Below are 15,146 nucleotides of genomic sequence, written 5' to 3'. Positions count from 1 at the left end.
TCTTGAGGGTGGTGGTGGTGGCGGTGGTGTATGAGGTCATACTTTGTGACTCAGCACCCTATGACACTTCACCCCCTCAATGTTAAAAATACCAAAGTGAGTTCACAAAGAGGATCTAACCCCCTCCTCTATAAATACGGTAGTGATGTGAATGAGTTCTCTCTCTTTCTTACACGCGCAGAGACACACAGACACAGACACACAGAGACACACAGAGACACACAGAGACACACACACAGATACACAGACACACAGACAGACACAGACACACACACACACACACACACACACGCAGTGTTGAATACACCCCTCATTCATTAACACAGTGGTATATTCCCTTGTCTGTGCTGTGTTAATCCCGGGTCAGTTTGGCATCAAGGTCAGAGTGTGAGCAGTGCAGTGACAGGTGTTTGAGTGACAGGTGTTTGAGTGACAGGTGTTTGAGTGACAGGTGTTTGAGTGACAGGTGTCTGAGTGACAGGTGTCTGAGTGACAGGTGTCTGAGTGACAGGTGTTTGAGTGACAGGTGTCTGTCGTCTCTGCCTCAGAGGGACGCTGGTTCCTGCTCAGCGTGAGGGCTGACCTGACAGGTGCGTGTGTGTGAGACGGGTTTGTAAGTGGGTGAGAGTCACATCCTCACTGCAGCCGCCAAAGGATGACAGAACTCCCACTTCTGGATACACAGTGGCTGTGACTTAGACAGGAGTGATGACAACAGCAAGGAAGGATGGAAGGAAGGATGGAAGGAAGGAAGGAACAGACAGGAAACAACAGGGGGAAAATCCCCAATACAGGAATTCCAAAATGACGTTGCGTTATCACTACACTTGAAAGGGGAATGGCCTCTTGACCTCCTGTTCCTAACATGAAGAGAACAACAGAGGAACCGTAGAGGGTACTGCATAGGGAGCACCTTATTGAGGTTGTACGGACATGTGCTGGAGATAGCATATGTACACGGCTGGCTATTTGCACACACCCTGACCCCACCCCCACACACACAGCCTAACCCCACACACACACACCCCAACCACATACACACACACACAGACACACACACACACACACAGACACACTCCAACCACACAGCCCCCAACCACACACACACACACACACACACACACTCTCTCTGTCCATTAAGAGAGAAAGTAGCACAGATATGAGAGAGAGCGCTGCATTAAGCTGTAAACCAACTGAGCAGGATATTGGATTTTGCACTCTCTCTCTCTGTCTCTCTGCCCCTTCTCTCTTATCTATGTCTACAGTCTTTCTCTCTCTCTCTCTCTCTCTCTCTCTCTCTCTCTCTCTCTCTCTCTCTCTCTCTCTCTCTCTCTCTCTCTCTCTCTCTCTCTCTCTCTCTCTCTCTCTCTCTCTCTCTCTCTCTCTCTCTCTCTCTCTCTCTCTCTCTCTCTCTCTCTCTCTCTCTCTCTCTCTCTCTCTCTCTCTCTCTCTCTCTCTCTCTCTCTCTCTCTCTCTCTCTCTCTCTCTCTCTCTCTCTCTCTCTCTCTCTCTCTCTCTCTCTCTCTCTCTCTCTCTCTCTCTCTCTCTCTCTCTCTCTCTCTCTCTCTCTCTCTCTCTCTCTCTCTCTCTCTCTCTCTCTCTCTCTCTCTCTCTCTCTCTCTCTCTCTCTCTCTCTCTCTACCCTCTGCTGTGTGTCAGCAGGCACTTTTATGGCCATAAAGACTGAGTGATGTGCGGCAGCCAGTCACAAGAGCTCAATCCTCTTATTCCAATGATGAGATGAGAGGGGAGGGACAGAACCATGGTAATCCCCTCACTGTCTGTGACATCATAAAGTATCACTTGTCTTGTGTGACATCATAAAGACTCCATCGTCATAAAGATCCAATGACCTTTTTATTGTGACATCAGGGCCTGGGTTTTGAGCTCCTGTGCTAGGCTGGGCTGGCATGTTGTGCTGGGTCGCCTGGGTTAATGGTTGAGAACAGGCACTGCCACTTATCACCCTGCGGGGTGGAGGGATGCACGGAGCGGGGAAGTAAATGTCAACAGATTCCCTTTCATGCTCTGCACAGCTTGCTCTGAGTGCACTGCTTAATCCCCCAGACGATAACTCACTAATGGCAACCGTGGCTACAGCGCATGGGCCTATGTACATGGTCGTACTGAGACAGGGATAGGGGTATGCATAGTTGTAGCAGTGTGTAAGCGCTTGTGTGTGCTGTGTCAGTGGAGGTTTTGTGTGTACAGAAAACAGGACAATCGTTCTTATTTTTAAAAAATAAAAATAAAAAAGGTAAAGGTTGTTTTTTTTGTAAAAATGTAATGGTTAAAAGAAGAAATGTCAGTCTTTTTGATTTTTTCGGATCACTAGAACATAAATAGTGAGGCAATTTGGTAAGACACACCCACCTCAAAATGTTGTTTTCCATTATTGTGTAATAAAAGAAAATCGCTGAAATTGAGTCATCATTGAAATTCATCAATATGTGTAGCACAGAACTCATCATGAAAAATTGTCAGTTTGTGTCCGTTGCTTGAACTCTAACAAGAAAGGTTTTTGTGCATATTTGAGTGACGTTGTCTACAGTGATTGATTTCGGTAAAACCCGTAGAAAATCGGATCGATTTGACTAAAACTCAAATTCTAAAGAAAATATTCCGAAATGCAACGACATTTATACTGGATTTGAGTGTCTTAACTCAAAAATGGCCCTTTATGTTGAGGAGAAAGACGTTCAGTATAATTATAGAACTGTAGTGGAAGTCGCTGTATTTAAGTGGGAGTATTGTCTTTTGAGTGTTTTGGGATCTGTAGATTTCCTGTTCAGCTCTCAAGCTTACTATTAACACACCTACTCTTCCCTCAGGGAGCAGTAAGGAGGTCAATAAAGGGTTAAAAAAAATGGCAAAGAATAACACAGCACAGATTAGAGAACATACCACTGCATTAATGAGGGGCGTATTCAACACAATACTGTGTGTGTGTACTGTGTGTGTGTGTGTGTGTGTGTGCGTGCGTGTGCGTGTGTGTGCGTGTGTGTGTGTGTGTGCGTGTGCGTGTGTGTGTGTGTGCGTGTGTGTGTGTGTGTGTCATATCCGTTCTGGGCTACTCGTCTGGCACACCACCACTCCCTGTAGGCACATTGATCAACTCATAAACGAGGAGACACATTCACACACACAGGTTCCAAATCATGTATTCTTGGTTTATAAACATGGTGCTAATTAAATTAAAACTCTCTATATAGAATTAAGATGAGGATGGAGTATTGAGTTAACTTCCATCCCTATGTCCGCATGCTGTTAGAGTAGGGGATAGACTTGTATACGTGATTGACAGCAACTAGTGAGTTTGTTTACTCCACGTAAACCAATGATATTTTGCAATTACAAAAAGTTTAATAGTTTAAAAAGTATAATATGTATCAGAATGATATGTTCGGGGTTCATATACATATTTTTTTTTCCTACATTTCGAGGTTGGTTGGGTGTATAACTTAAAATGTGTAAGAACAGCAATGTTCTTGAGAGGCACTGAATTAATTAAGATTAATAATACAAATCATAAGATTATAGGATATAATCTAATCATAGGATTAGAATTGTTTAATAATAGACAGATTAAAAACAGAGACAAAAAAACACAAAGAAGAAGAGAGACAAGCAAAGAGACAACCACGAAGAGGAGGAGAGACATGGCTGAATGGAGGGACGGAATGACCGTGGTCAGAAGAGGAGAGGAGTGAGTGGAGGAGGGCAGGAGTCAGAGGCGGAGAGGGAGAGGGAGAGGGAGAGAGGGAAAGCGGGCGATGGATGGCGAGAGACAAAAGAGAAAAAGAAGCGAGAGAAATGGGAGGCAGAGATACAATGTGTGCCTGTGGAGGGTGGGCTGGATCTCTACAATAGGCCTCTGTCTATGGTCAGATCTACACAGTCCCTGAGTGTGTCTGTGTGTGTGTGTGTGTGTGTGTGTGTCTGTGTGTGTGTGTGTGTGCCTGTGTGTGTGTGTGTGTGTGTGTCTGTGTGTGTGTGTGTGTGTGTGTGTGTGCCTGTGTGTGTGTGTGTGTGTGCGCGCGCGCGCAAGCATCAGTGAGGGCAGTCCCGTGCCCCACACAAACACTGCCCTTGTGTCACCCCCGCCCCCCCCCCCCCCCCCCCGCTCCCCATCCCTTACCACCACCCTGCCTCATCACACACCCCTACAGCGACAGTTTGACCACATAAGCCCAACTGGGCTTTGAAGCCCGGCAAAACACTGAGACCAGAGGGCAAACGAAAGTGACACACACACACACACACACAGTGTGTGGGCGGTATCTAATATTTGACACCGTTAAACAGTCCCCGAATGAAATTGCGGTATACAGTATTATATATATATATATATATTAATATTAGTAGTGCTATTATACACATTGGCATTTTTTTTAATGATGGTGTTGAAACGAACACTGTTGCTATTTTTAAATATCACGGTATACAGTATTACTGTATTACTGCCCAACCCTAACACGCACACACACACACCCAGCGGGGTATGCCATTCACACCGTCTAAAGGTTAGGCCTACACAGCCATACATAACCACAGAGGTCGCACACACTAAACAATATTCTTGTTAACCAATGAGGAGAACAATACATAGATTTCAGAGAATCAGTAATGACTCCCTGTAGTCAGGGACGAGTGAAACGTGGGGAAATTGTCGGCTGTCAATCACACTGGACTGGATGTCACCACTTGTGGTCAGTACAGCTACCTTAATATAATGATTTGATCAATATTGTTCATATAAATTAATACAGTGTTGTCTTATGAGTTCATAGCAAGACACTTGCAGCTCTCGTTGTTGACGAGACAGATGCGGTGATGCAGGCCGTTAGATAGCTAGTTCTATGTTTGCTGAAAACGCAACAGGGTATAAACACAAAGATAATTAATGATCGATTAGTTAGGGATAGTGAGTTGGACTGGTGATCGGAAGGTCCCAAGTTCAAATCCCGCCTTTAACACCACCACTAGTGTGCCCTTGAGTAAGGCACTTAGCCGTAAATTACTCCAGGGAGAATGTCCCTGTAATCTCTGCAAATCACTTTAGATTCAAAGCACAAAATAAATTATTATTAAATTATAAATGACTCCCTACTTGACTGGAATGACAGTTACTCAAGAGAACTCTTCCTTTTTTTTTATCAAAGTCAAAGATCATTATTCAAAGCAACCTCCTACACACGCACGCACACTCCAGGGAAAAACAACATATGCAAAGAAGACAGGCCCTATCAGATTACAAAACCGGAGGAGAAGATAAAAGAAACAGAATCTCAGTGTGTTCACCCTTCTTCCTGTCTCCCTATCCCTCTCTCTAGAGTTGGAGCCACAACTTCTGAGTACCAAGACTCAATGTGGTTTTTAGGTACAGCCCCGCCTCTTCTCCATACCGTCCAATGACAGTTGAGCTGACACCCACTAACTGGAAGTGGCTGTCTGATGCCTTCCCGTTTTCGCTCCGACCGTGGTTGCGTCTTCACGATGGCATTTTTTAAAGGGGTTAAGAGAACAGGTTCAACGCTGACACAACAGGCAAAACAACATTGAGGAAGTTCGCCTCCTCGATGATCAAAAATGTGGAAACTATGACGACCAAAGAGAAAACGTGACATGGAGTGCATCTCAAAGGGTCTGAACTTTATGTAGATAACCTCAAGGACTGAATTAGGTCACACGGTGTGATCACCTTTCAAATCCTTTGATAGCTGGGGAAAGGTGACAATGAGGGAAGTCATTCTAGGCCATTGGGACATAGCAAAGCAAATAGAGACAGTCTCTTTGGCACTAGTCGATCTGTACTACTATTGGGGGGGGTACATCAGGATAACAACAAATCAAGCATTTGAGAAGTTTGAGATGGAAGAAAAAAACAACAACTCTTCCAGGGTGGGTCTTCTACAGACAGACACAGTGTTTGGAGTAGGTGGGGGTCAAGAATGAAACGCAGGCATCACAGGAGGAAGCTCAGAGGAATAACGATAACGCCCCGTTTCCTTCGTGTGCACGTCCCTCGCGCGTTTCGTCTAGACAACACAGAGGGAAAACAAGGGCACAGAAAGCCGGGAACATAACGCAATTCGTGGGACGCAACAGCTTATAATTTCCCCATATCAGTGACATTTCACCAGCTATGGAGAAAGACAATATTGGACAAAAGGAGAGACACAGTTATGGAGATGAAGATATAATGTGTGAAAACTAAATAAGGCAGGAACCAGGTTGTTCGGTGTGATTAAAAATGAAAAAGAGGTAATACTAAGGTCACAGTCACACAGCACAACATTAGCTGGGAGTGGCTTCTAATCTGCAGCTCCAACATTAAGTAAAGAACTCTGGAACTGTGTTCGCTCCTAACGACAATGCTTAGTGAAACACTGCAGCAGAGGAACTGAGAATGCCAGAAACAAATGTATAAAAAAATATCATAAAACTATCTTGAATATAGTGCAAACACAGACACACAGACACACAGACACACAGACACACACACACGCACACACGCCAGCGACAGGAGAGATATGCTTCGCCTCCAGTCTCTCCACAGAGGTGACTCAGTTGCCAGGGACACACGTCTGTCTATCCTTCCGTTCATCCATCTGTCTCTCTGCAGCTGTCCAGTCATCTGTGAACTCACTCTCTTCCTGTAGGATCACTGTCTGTCTGTCTGTCTGTGACAGTACAGTGGGCTCCGTAGGCTGTATTACAGTAACAGGCACTAGCAGCGGGTCCTCCAACAGTCATACAGTCATCGGTATGAGTGTACTGTAAATGAATACATTTGCATCCTATACAATTTGTATCCTATAAGCACTGTTCTTCCACACTCACTGTTGCTGGACAACTGGAGGATTGAGTCCTTAACCCTAAATTGTACTGAGAACCATATCATCATAGCATCTGCTTAGGGTTCTATTTTTGTGCAATACCATATAGCTATATAAATAGTTCAGCTATTGTCCTGTAAAAGTACTGGCATACTTCATGCAGTAATATAACCTGCGTTGGGGCATGGGCAGAGTGGGACATTGTAGTGGAGCGTTAATACCACCGTAACAGAATAGGGCACCAGGGTAGGGCTTCCTAGGATTGTGTGCGAGAAGGGTTCATGACAGGCCTGACTTTGTGACACGCCGGTCAAGTATTACTGTGAAAAATAGCTTAACTAAACTGTTAAAGCTCCGGAAAAAAAAACTCTGTGCTTGGCCGGAGAATAAAAAGAAAGGTTGCCGGGGCCTCGTAATGTCATAAAAATGTCATCTGCTCAGCGGTAATGGCAGAGAGGTGGGAAGAGAGGCCGGATCAAAGACACAGGCCAAACCGTGGTTAATTGGATCAGGTTATTTTTTCCACATTATTTTCCGAGCTGGAGCAGGAGGAGCAAATATCAGCTGGAGAGAGAGGGAGAGAGGGAGGGAGGGAGTGAGGGGGAGAGAGAGAAGGAGTGTATTGATAGACAACAGGTTAGGAGGCTGCTGCAAGATGGATGGATGTACCTGCCTGGCTAGTGGCTACCTAGGATCAGTTGGATTGCAGAGATGGAGAGAGAGGATGGAGGAGGATGAGAAAGAGAGGCAGACGTGTGCAAGACAACAGCAGACTTCAAAGGTCTTTAAAACGTGCACGTATGCATGCATGCACACTTCCCAGGCAACATAAACTTTCTCATGAGGATATGAGTATACTGATCAAAGTTCATTTGTTTAGTACCTCTGGCTAAGAGGCAGACAGAAATATAGACAGGCAATACCATCATTTACTTGTGAACGCTACTTTGCTGTGTATACAAGCACCTCTATTTACAGTGCACACACACACACACACACACACACACAGCCTTCCCACTCTCATTAACACCGCATGTCTCATTCTCTCATTCGTGTAGCTCTCATGTTCTGTATGAAACTAATGAGTGACTTTATCCTGAGACAGTCGGTGGCATCCCAACAGAACTCAGCAGATCAGCACCACACACACACACACACACACACACACACTCACACACACACACACACACACACACACACACACACACACACACATTGAATACTCAACATACTCAACATACTCAACATACTCAACATACCATCAAAAAACACTGACTGCTGTCCTGCTACCGAAATCGTCTATGTCCATCTGCTCCTAACCCTAACCCTATATTTAGGAACCCAGACATAATAAGCCACAAGAAGCACAGGAAAATGTATTTTAATGAGAATGAGTCTGGATTCTTTGGTCATAGGCCAAAACAAACTCTTGGCATGTATGACCAACTCTAGACAACAACCAAGCTGCTGGGGAACACAAACAAACAAAGGCCAGTGATCGATAGTTACCCAGCAAAGAGAAGCTCTGCCCTGGCTACGCTACATAGCATTAATCTGGCTAGGCTACATAGCATTCATCTGGAACTTTTCCCCCCCGAACTTCGGCAGACCTCCAAGATTCTCCGCCTGTCAGGACGCCCTGCCCCAGATTCAAGAACACTCAACGCAATACATTCCAGCTCAGATACTTCCAATACATTCCAGCTCAGATACTGCCAGTCAGTCAGTGTCTCTCTCTCACACACACACACACACACACACGGACTGCACTTATATAATGGAAATGGACTGCACTTATATAGCGCCTTTATCCAAAGCGCTTTACAACGGCCTCTCACTCACCCATTCACACACCAATGGCGGCAAGCTACCATGCAAGGCGCCGGCCCGCTCTCTGGGAGCAATTTGGGGTTCAGTGTCTTGCCCAAGGACACTTCAAGCTCTGCCACAGCCGCCCCAACGTGCGCGCGCACACACACACACACACACACACACACACATACACACACACACACACACACACACACACACACACTATTTGGCGGGGAGGATCCATAAAACACACACTCCTTTACCTGCTGTCTCTTGGAGGCTCTTAGTCCCTGTGCCTCTGCTCCATGCTAGGGGCGTCCGAGGAGCTGGAAAAGCACTGCATCTGGGGAAACAGAAGAAAAGACATCAAGAGTGTGTAAGTGTGTGTGTGTGTGTGTGTTTGCGTGTGTGTGTGTGTGTGTGTGTGTGTGAAAGAGGGTGAATGAGCATGAATGACTTGTGAGAGACACCAGGTACATAGAATGAATGGCAGGTGTGTGAATGTTTGATAGTGCGAGAAGGAAGGGCAGACTTTTGCTCTGCACTTGTGAGACTGTAAATGTAAACGTGCCGCCCTTCAACTGGTCTGGGCTCTTACTCTCTCATAAGGGGGACCCGTCTCTTCACCATGGAAGATAAGACAACGGAAAGTGCAATCTCTAATCCTAGGTGGCTCTCACTTTCTCTCTCTCTTCCCTCCGAACCTCCATTCCGTCCTTCACTTTTTTAAGTTATTTTTTCATTTTATTGACAGATACAGTAGAGATTTTAGACATGAAGGATGGGTGAGAGAGAGAGGAGGGATGACATACAGGATATGTGCCCGGCCGGAACCGAACCGGGGACCCTGCGGTTACATGGTCAACGCTTAACCCGCTACGCCACCTAAGCGCCCCGAATATCACATTTTCAATTGTGGCTGAGGAGACATTTAAGCAATATCACACGAGAGGGAGTGTGTTATACTGAATATCAGCACGGCTGTGATTCGGTCATAGGTACGAGGCCGCCAGGCCGAGTACCGAAGACAATCACAGCCGTGCTGACAGGGGCGCCGCTAAGGGGGTGGTAAGTTAGGACGATTCTAAGGGCCCAGCACTGACAGGGGCCCATGAGAATCTTTAAAAAAAAAATTAAAAAAAATATATATAAATAATATTATTATTATTATTATTATTATTATCATAAGGACGTTAATGTAGCCGAATTCAAATTATAATTCTATGTATTAAAAAAAAGTCACAAAATAAACAAACTGGAGTTTTGTTTCTCTATGTTTAACAAAATTGAGCCTTATTATTTACCCCTCTCTTTATTCACTGCATGGTTCAGTCCACCGCGCGAGCTGCTAGACGAGAGGAACGTTACCGCAAATAGTCTGACAAGGTTTCCATGACCAACATGTCCTGCTGTAGCATGTGTGTGGGACAGATGGAGGACAGCCAGATTGGAAATGCATCAAATGTACGTGTGCGTGCGTGGACGATGTCGTGAAAGGCAAAGCCAAAGTCAGGGTCTCAAAAGAGAAAAGTAAAAAAAATCACTAAAAACAGTGGTTTAGTGATCTAATCACTGCGTGGATGATCTAGTTAGCTCGCTATAGCTAATTAACATTAACTTCAAGTAAAGTTAACTTACAGTGCACTGTCAGTATAATTTCAGTTAAATGTATGAGATGAGGGCAATTTTGGTCCAAATATAGGTTATTAGAGCTCAGTGAATTTGTATCCAGCAGTTATGCACTCTTGCTATTATAGCTAGCTAACTAGTATAATGTTACATGCTAATGACGTCATGCACAGATGCACCTCCCAGTTGAAGGAGAAGGAGGTGAGCAGTAGGAGTTTGGGGTTAACAAACAGATTTTGAATATTTTAATGTATGCTGCATTACCATGCAAGCATTGAATACAACTTTAGCTAATATTCATATTTAGTTAATAGTTCTTCCAGTAATTGCAATAACATTGACCACTGGCATCTTAATAATATTGTTAGCTAGCTAGATAACATTTAAGTTAGCTAATCTGGTGTAATGTATGTATTATTAATATGTTAATACTATTATAGGACATATTATCAATTATGTACCTATGGATACTCCATGCCAGGGCCCTCTTCAAGCAAGGCAGCCAGAGAGGAGAGCAGAGGTGGGGGGGGGGGGGTAGTGGTGGTCTAGTAGTGGATAGTGAGTTGGACTTGTGATCGGAAGGTTGCGAGTTCAAATCCCGCCTGAAACCACACCACTACTAGTGTGCCCTTGAGTAAGGCACTTAGCCTTCAGTTACTCCAGGGGGAATGTCCCTGTAATTCGTAATTGTTTGGATTAAAAGTGTCTGCTAAATGGCTAAATTAAATACAATTTAAACAATTAAGAGGTAAAGAGGCAGAAGAAGAAGAGCAAGAAGTAACAAAGGACAATGACAGCAGCACAGCAAGTTGGCTTCATCACTAGATTTCAAGGATCTTATTAAAGATGTTGCTACTAAGAAGGCCCAGCGTTTAGCTTTGATTTGATTTGATCTCTTTACTCCTATCTTGAATCGTTGTGCATTAGGCTAGATATAGTTTTTAGCTCTCCAGGTATACTATTCCACAGTACTGCCGCAGTGTAAAAATAAAAATCTTCCCATTTCACATTCAATTTCGCTGGCACCATGTCTGTGTTGCTCCCTCTTGTATAAGACACGTTTGTCTTTGTGTGAAACAAGCAATGCTGAGTCAGTAAATATCTCTGCTGTAATTCTTCATTGATCTAATCCTGACAGTATTATGGCCAACTGATCTTTACAAGATCTACATTTATTTAGACACAATACCACCCCATTAAAATTATATTTTTTATAATTGGGTTCCAATCTTCATTTAATTATACTTTTGTCCTTGTGTTGTTCAAGTCTTAATTTAATAAGTTAAATAATGTTGAGATTTCTTTGCTGAATTGTTGATTCCTGTATTAACTGTAATTTTAAATTACATTTACAAAAGATGTCCATCATTGGATTTCTTGCAGTGCATCAATAGTTCATCAACTTCAACTGGGTTTAGGTTGATGGGTGGTTTAGGTGGGGGGGCCCAAAATGATATTCTGTCATGGGGCCCAGAATCTCTAGCGGTGCCCCTGCGTGCTGATATTCATTATAACACACGACCTCGAGTGTGATATTGCTTTTATACAACAGTTCTACAGCGCAATTTATTAGTTAACAGTAATAAGTGACAACAGATTATGATTTGTTTGTTTATTTAATCATTTATTTTGTCTCCGTCAAGAAGAAATAGTTCCACAACGGGACTGTTCAACTGGACTGTTGCCTAGTAATCTGAACACAAACTAGCTACTTTGTATCGTGGCTAGCTACTTTGTATCGTGTACATGTATTTGTACATTTCCATGTATTGTGCAACCAGTGAAATATGACTCGGTTGACAGTCGCTTTGGTGGCATGTGTGAATGTGATTCAGAGTCAGACCAGTTGACATCAGACAGCACGCTGCTCCATCGTTTTCTAGTGTGCACATTATAGTCAAATATCAACATAAGTCAACTCTCTAACAATGAATACGGTGAGGTATCCAGTAGTACACAGTCTATTCTAGCACAAGCAATTGAATCAGACGCGCCTCTTGAACTCACACTACAAATGTCCGGAGGTTAGAACAGCAGTACGATGGCGCAGGTCCGCTCTACAATGTAGTCTAATTAACGGTAATTTAGAACACCTGTGCGGCGGAGTGATACGTATAGTTAAAAGTCCCAGTGCTGTTATACTATATATCGTAACTCATGGAATGCCTCTTGTCCAATCAAATTACTTGGTCGGAACTAACTGTTGTATAAGTTTGTCATAACAGTCTGCTCACAGAGCTATGGATTGCAGGTCACAAGAGCAGCGGCAATTCAACAAAAAGTTTTCAGACACAAACCACCATTCACAAAGTAGAGTGCCATTCAATAGTCATACAGCTACAATCCACTGTCACATCGTGACGTTAGAATTATACGGTTCTATCTCAATTTTTGTCAAAATTGAGTTTTTTACATAATCTGATCCATTAGGTGTTTATTAATGCCTGTGTGGTGTGATTTTTAAAATGTTGACATTTTTGAGTTAGTAATTCATAAAATAGAAATACAAAGGTTCCATCTCACAAAACATAATGGAATGTAAAAACTTTGACGCTCAATATCTCTGAACTACCCAAAACGGAGATAGAACCTTATAATTCTAAGCTCACGACATGGCTGCCCGATAAACATACCCCATCAGAGTTTCTCATAACATACCACAGATATGACGGGGTTAAGCGTTTGTTGTGATAAAACGTTTCTTAATTTAACTGATTGAATGTAACCGTTAGATGCAAAATACATTATGCCATTGTTGCTTTTTCATTCATTTGAGATTGGAGCGTTCGGATTTCTGCTAATGTATAACATTGTACTGTATAGCAGCATCTCCTGAACGGATGGCAAAGCATATGGACTTAAAATTAGGATCACTTTCAAGTTGAAAAGCATAACAGTGGATTCAATTAGTTGTGGGGGAGGGGGTGAACTATCCTTTAAAGCCACAATATCAGATGAGACTTAGCTTATATTGATGTGTTCCCACAACAGTTGCAGGCCAAAACTCTTCTAAGGGCAACCCTCTGCAGGGTTGTTCGCTTTTAGCAGTTTTCATACTGTAGGTTCTAACAGTAGTACACACTACGGTGAAGGGTTTCAGTGATCTCGTATCAGTGTTTTCAATAATGGAGATGCAGACTTAAAAATCAACAGTCCTCTTAGCACTGTGCCATAACTGCAAATCTGTTTACGGCCTACTGTACGATTATGTACGTGCATATAACATGACGTAGTTTTAATGGTGACGCATTGTATCGTCAGCTTCTGCCTCTTCAAAGGATATCCACTGAACTATGGACATGGACGTAAACAAGTGTGGTATGGTAAATAAAACATTGTCTACACATTGTTTGCATACACACACAGTCTGAACATACACACTTAAGACACGCAACAACACACACTAGGGAATCAGACTTGAGTGGGAGGGCTGCTTCAGCAGCTTCCTGTGTTTTCCCCAGTGGCAAAGATGTGCTATCTTGTTTACGAGGGCGTGACCCTAAAAAGGCCATGGAAAACAACGTCTTTACCTCTGTTAATTGTCTAACTCTGTGCGTGAGTGTGTGTTCAATGAGACAGGGTCAAGATCGTATACAATAATACACCTGTCCGAGTGGAACATTTCAGAGAGAGACAAACTAAAACAACACTCAAACACATTTACACAAACACATTTACACACACACACACACACACACACACTACACTACACTACACTACACACAATTGTGTTGTTGAATACACAAAACCATGCACACACGCATGCATGCATCCACGCACACACGCACACGGAACTGTCTGGCTGTTCGACTCAGTGATAAGATCTATGTCTGGAGTGTCAATGTTTAACTGACTAGATGGATTTATTGGGAGCTGTGAGCATCACGTGTCCTAAAGCTATTGTGTGTGTGTGTGTGTGTAACATCTTGGCGTGTGAACAAGAGTTCAAGCGTGTGTGTATCTGTATTGACCTTGCTGTACCAGGGAGCTGTATCGCTAAATACTAAACGGCACACCAAGGCCATAGGCAAATGTTCTCCATGGCCAAAAGGTATTGAATCACGTCTGAAACGGCACAGCATTGGACTAGAGACGAGAGGGAGATCTGACTGGAATTCCTAGAAAGCGTTCCTAGGCATCTAAGCTGAAAACAGAGAAGAGGCCTTGTTTATAAAGCGTGGTCCGCAGGCTGAAATAATAATACAGCCCTCTACACTGAATACCACACTAGCAGGGCAGGCTCGTGGTGCTAGCTGAACCAAGCTAGCTGGACATGGCACAATACACAAAGCAGTGGTGATGACGCAGGCTAGCAATGCTACATTGAGCTCGGAGCATGTAAGCGTACCCTTCACACACACACACGACATTGAGTATGTCAGTACTGACATATGACATTGCTCTTGACTCTGGCTAGAGAGCACAACACACACGCACACAAACAAACAGTGATTCCTGCTCCCACACACACACACAACAAAATTCTAGTATCAAAATTCTAGTATCTCTCTAGTATATCTGCCACCTTTCGAAACTCGCAAACTGTTCCATCCTTATCACTGTGCAAACAGTTTACTGCAAGGTAGACCGAGGCACAGAGTCCCTCTCCCTCCCCCCTTTCACCCTCTCCCAATACACACACACACACACACACACACACACACACACACACACACACTCCATCCCCTCTCTGTGAAATGCGAAGAATGCAGGATAATAAAATGACACGTGTCATTCTGTTTGTCTCTTTCACTCTCCCACCCAACTCCCAATCACCCCCCATCTCCACAAACTCTGACAAAACTCTCCCTGTCCCAAATCCCAACCCATCACACTAACACATCTCATTCTTATCCTGCCACCCCC

General features: G+C 43.7%; 1 protein-coding gene across 1 annotated transcript in view; it reads right to left on the bottom strand.

Moving 5' to 3' along the window:
* Positions 1-15,146, bottom strand: part of pik3cb (phosphatidylinositol-4,5-bisphosphate 3-kinase, catalytic subunit beta) — a 58,396-nt gene that overhangs the window by 34,996 nt on the left and 8,254 nt on the right. The window contains 1 exon segment of the mRNA XM_080547258.1: positions 8,915-8,994. The gene's annotated coding sequence lies outside the window, so the exon portion shown is untranslated.

This window comes from Nansenia antarctica (genome assembly GCF_963989245.1).
Source record: "Nansenia antarctica genome assembly, chromosome: 17".
NCBI classification, from domain to species: Eukaryota; Metazoa; Chordata; class Actinopteri; order Argentiniformes; family Microstomatidae; genus Nansenia; species Nansenia antarctica.
The sequence above is the reverse complement of the archived record's forward strand: the minus strand, read 5'-3'. Positions and strand labels throughout refer to the sequence as shown.